The sequence below is a fragment of the Talpa europaea genome (assembly GCF_964194135.1).
Source record: "Talpa europaea genome assembly, chromosome: 10".
Lineage (NCBI taxonomy): Eukaryota > Metazoa > Chordata > Mammalia > Eulipotyphla > Talpidae > Talpa > Talpa europaea.
The window spans coordinates 57,353,125-57,358,206 of NC_140077.1; the positions used below are offsets into that span (position 1 = coordinate 57,353,125).

The 5,082-nt window shown below is 42.6% G+C and overlaps 1 pseudogene across 1 annotated transcript; it reads left to right on the forward strand.

Annotated features, from left to right (window-relative positions):
* The first annotated feature begins 1,882 nt into the window (after positions 1-1,882).
* LOC311178722 (heat shock cognate 71 kDa protein-like) lies at positions 1,883-4,871 on the forward strand (annotated as a pseudogene). The gene is made up of 4 exons: positions 1,883-1,961; positions 2,058-2,224; positions 3,395-3,505; positions 3,982-4,871. The product of its transcript is annotated as a heat shock cognate 71 kDa protein-like (transcript).
* The last annotated feature ends 211 nt before the right edge of the window (positions 4,872-5,082 follow it).

Sequence of the window (5,082 nt, forward strand, 5' to 3'; positions counted from 1 at the left end):
ATGCAGTTCTTCTGATTATGCATTTACAAATGTTACTGAAAATTGAAAGTCTGCACATTAGAATCACTTTTGTAGGTTTTCAAATACACACCTTTCAGGGATTTTTGTTCACTCTGACTGGGGTCGTTTGTGCCCAGAAACTTGCATTTTTTTAAAAAACCACACAGATATTGAGGCACAGTAAGAGCTGAGTGCCAGTTGGACTATATTTTGGTAAATATTAGATTATTACTGTGGTTCATTCTATTATTAAATCTCTCTCTCCTCTACCACAGAGTGAAAAAATGCAGCAAGTTGTTTTTCCTGTCAATCTTTGCTTGAACATCAAGATTTATAAGCAGAGACCTGCAGTAGCCAATATTATGTTCTGTCAAGATTTAAATCCAGATTTTATTTTTCTCCAAATCCTCAACTTTGATGAATGAGCTGTGAAAGTCCAGGATGACTATATTCCATTACTGAAATGAATAGGCAGGCATCATAAAAAGCATCCCTGGCCAAGCCATCAATATTGTAAAAACAAATTCCCCGTGGATTGCAAAGTACATGTCTCTTTCAATCAGAACATCTTGTGTGGCCTTCATGTGTATGGGGTGATTATTTAATTAAAAGCGCTCATCTTTGCTGTCAGAGTAAAGGTGCTCCCATGGACAGTTCAGCAGATCTTACCAAGAGCACTTCTGCCACCTAGTGTTCAATTACTGCCAAGACACCCTCAGCATTTGAAAGGAAACCGTTTTTTTCTATAAAGGTAATTAAGTTTTTACTTTTCGTGGCCAACGTCAATTCAGGGCTGCTTGGGTGTAATAGGAAATGGTAACCTTTCTGGAAATGACTGTGCAAGTCCATTCAGTCTTACTGGTTCAAAAGTTAAGTTGGATTCTAATACATTTAGCAGTTATGACTGATTTGTTTGTGTGACCCACATTCTCATTAACATGCCTCCATAAAAAAAAAAATCTACAAAAGCAAATGTCTTTAGAATCCACTCACACTGTAGGCAGCAGTACATGATTTTCACATAATGTTCATAAACTTAAAAATTTTGATCTGAGTTGCAGGAAAATAGAATCTGGCAGTTCTAATAGTTTTATTTGACTTTCAACAAGAGGTTAACAGGGAGGACCTGTAGCATTTTGTTGCTGAAATTCTCATGTCATAAAATGCAGTTCACATCAAAATGCTCTGTCCCTACATAATGCCTTTGGCTCACAACTCAGTAACTGAGAGCGTTCCTATCTGCCCATGTGATAATGACAAAGACACTTAATCTCTCACCTTGGGCTCCTCAGCTGGAAAGTGATAAGCCTGAACTTACTCATAAAATCAAGGAAGTGGTGAGAAATAGCTACTACACACCATACATCTTATATTAAAAAAGATATGAATGTACTGTGGATTGAGCCAATGTCCTTTCCTTAGCCAGAGAAAAGTCACAGAATACTTAATGGAAATAGACATAGTTCACCGGGTAATGAAACTCTAAGTTTAAAGTGATAACCATGCAATTATATTCTTCTTTAAAAAGGGGGGAGAGGGGGCCTCCTTGGTGGCGTAAGGGAATAAGATGCAACCTATGAAGCTATCCACAACCACTGTAGCACGAGTTCGATCCCTGGCCAGGGAGTAACACACATGGTGCAGCAGACCTCTCCTGACTCACCTGCTGCTCCCCTCAGCAATGTATTTCAGTCAATCTGCCTGTTCTGTTCCCCCCTCTGTCTCTGGTGGATCCTCTCATCCTCCACACCTCTGGCCTGTACCCCAGTTCTTGTATGCATAAATAAATAAATCTTTAAAAACAAAACAAAACAAAAAAACCCACGGATTGGATGGGGCAGCAATTCTGCCGACTGCCGTTTTCTTTACAAGCCAACCCAACATGGCTTTTGATGCCAAACACCTGATTGGATATAGATTTGATGATGCTGTTGTCCAATCTGATATGGCATTTCATGGTGGTAAATGATGCAGGCAGGGCCAAGGATCAAGTAGAATACAAGGGAGAGACACAAAGTTTCTATACATAGGAAGTATTATCTATGGTTCTGACAAAGATAAAGGAAATTGCAGACTGTACCAAAGCTGTTGTGTCAGTACCATTTTCTCTAATGACTCTCAGCATCAGGCCACCAAAGATGCTGGAACTATTGTTGGCCTGAATGTACTAAGAATCATCAATGAGACAACTGCTGATCCTATTGCCTATGACTTAGACAAAAAGGTTGGAGCCAAAAGAAATGTGTTGATCTTTGACCAAGGAGGTGACACTTTTGATGTGTCAATCCTCACTATTGAAGAAGGCATTTAAAAAATATATTTTATTTATTTATTTTTGCATAGAAGAATGGGGGTGTGGGCCAGAGGTGTGGGGGTACGGGGGAGGATTCACCAGAGACAGAGTGGGGAGCAGAGCAGGCAGATCTACTGAAATACACTGATAAGGGGAACAACAGGCGAGATAGGAGAGGTCTGCTGCACCATGTGGGTTAGCTCTCTGGACAGAGATTAAACTCCGGTCATTGCAGTGGCCTTCACAACGGCTGTAGTGCTGAGACTGAACCCCTAGGCTACCAGTGAGGCCTGAAGAAGGCTTTTTTGAGGTCAGATCAACAACTGGAGACACTCAGATGAAGAATTTGACCATTTTATTCCAGATTTCACACTCAATCATAAGATAGACATCATTGAGTTCGAGAGGACTGTCCATCGCCTCCATACTGCCTGTGAGCATGCTAAGTACAAGCTCTTGACATAGCTAACTTTGTAAACTTACTTATGGTGGCTCAGCAATAAGTAGTGCCAAAAGGGATGTCAATTGAAGGAGGAGCTATGCAACATTAAATCAAACAGATCAAACAGAGACCGAGCACTGTGCCAAAGACCCACGGGAAATGCTCTAAAATTGTTTAGTGCAATGCTGAGTTGATGATTAATGTGGGGTTGTAAAACAGTTCCAGGATGGGGCCTCCCCGGTGGCGCAGTGGTTGAGCGCTTGGCTGCGAAGCTGCCTGCAGCCTCTGCAGCACTGGTTCGATCCCTGGCAGCCGGCAAGGGTCCCACATGGCACGCAGACCTCTCCGCCGCCCGCTGCTCCCCTCAGCAGTGTACTTCGTCAGTCTGCCTGTTTTGCTTCCCCTCTGGCTCTGGTGAATTCTCTCACCCTCCCATGATTCTGACTGTACCCAGTGCTTGTATAAATAAATAAATTAATTAAAAAAAAAAAGGCCCAGGATGTTCCTGTTCATAAGGTTGATTGGACCTATGTGGCTGAGTCCAGCCTCTTCCCTTACCTTTAACCATCTACCAGAAAGTCAACATAAGTTCTTTTCTAGCACTCAGGTAAGACTGATTCACTCTAAGAAGAAATAAACTTCTTTATCTCCATTACCAGTGCCTTTTTGAAAAATGTAATGCTGATTTGTTTTGTGGTACCTTGGACTTGGTCGAGAAAGCTCTTCAGGATGCCAGGCTAGGCAAGTCACAAATCCATAATATTGTTCCGGTGGGTGGTCCTACACAATTCCCCCAAATTCAGAAACTTCTTGTAGAGGGCAGGAATGGACACGGTGCAGGTTTTCTGATCCCATGCAGAACGGGTAAAGGAGGAATCGGAGTCCTCAGTGGCTTTTTGCAGGCTTTTATTGGGATCTACCTGGTACACAGCAGGCAGGGATGCTGGGGGGCCAGGAGGCTGGCAGTTCTCCCAGCCCCCAGCAAGTCTTCACTCTATCTGGGCTCTCCGGCGTTCTCTGCTTCTGTCTTGGCTTCTGCTGCTTCTTTCTCGGCTTCTCTTTCAGCTTCTACTGGCGTCCCCGTGACGCTGCCCTTAAAAGCCCAGTCTCAGCCCAGGTGAATCCCACTACCTATGCCAGGTGCCCGCCATCAGGCATGCATTCAGGACCGTAATGATCCATCATCTATTCTGATGGCAGGAGGGCAGAAAAGCCTGACATTTTTCCTTATCCTACACTTCTACAGGACTTCTTTAATGGGAAAGAACTGAATGAGAGCATCAACCCTGATGCAGCCATTACTTATGGTGCAGTTGTCCAGACAGATATCCTATCAGGAGCTGAGTTTGGAAATGTTTACAATTTGCTGTTCATGGATGTTATACTCCCTTTTCCCTTGACATGGAAACTACTGGTGGAATCATAGCCATTTTCATAAAGCACAATACTACAATTCTTACCAAGCAGACACAGACCTTTATCACCTACTCTGGCAACCAGATTATTCAGGTTTATGAAGAAAGTGTGCTAGGACCAAGGATAACCACCTACTTGCCAAGTTTGACCTCATAGGAGGTCATGTCTCCTGCACCCTGTGGTGTTACTTAGATTAAAGTCACTTTTGATATTGATGTCAAGATTATCCAAATTATCCTGCTGTGGGTAAGGGTATAGGAAGAGAGAATAAGATCACAATCACTAATGACAGGGCCTTTTAAAAAGGAAGACATTGAGTATCCCGGAAGCTGAGAGTACAAAGCTGAAGATGAGAAGCAGCGGGACAATGTGTCTTCCAAGAATTCCCTTGAATCTTATGCCTTCAACATGAAAGCAACTGTTGAAGATGAGAAACTTCAAGGCAATACCAATGATGAGAACAAACAGATGATTCTTGGCAAGTCTAATGAAATCAACTGGTTAAATAAGAACCAGACCACAGAGAAGGAAGAATTTGAACATCAGCAGAAAGAGCAGGAAAAAGTCTGCAACCCTATCATTAGCAAGCTTAGTCAGTGCAGGTGGCATGCCAGGGGGGATGCCTGGGGTTCTCCTGGGGGTGAAGCTCTTCCATCTGGTGCTACCTCCTCTGTTCCAGGCACAGGCCTAGAATATACTAAACATTCAAATGATATTTAGTTTCCTTTCTTGATAAACGATGGTAGCAAATGGAAAGGTCAGATGTTACTTTAACAAGAAAACATTCAAAACATTTTTAGTTAATGCCACAATTTCATCAAGATCCTCCTAACTCATATACTTCAGTACATCAGGACTTCAACCCAGTCAGTTCTACCCAAGACAAACTTTGCTAAATCGCTTATTTTATCTGTCACTTAAATGCCCAAGA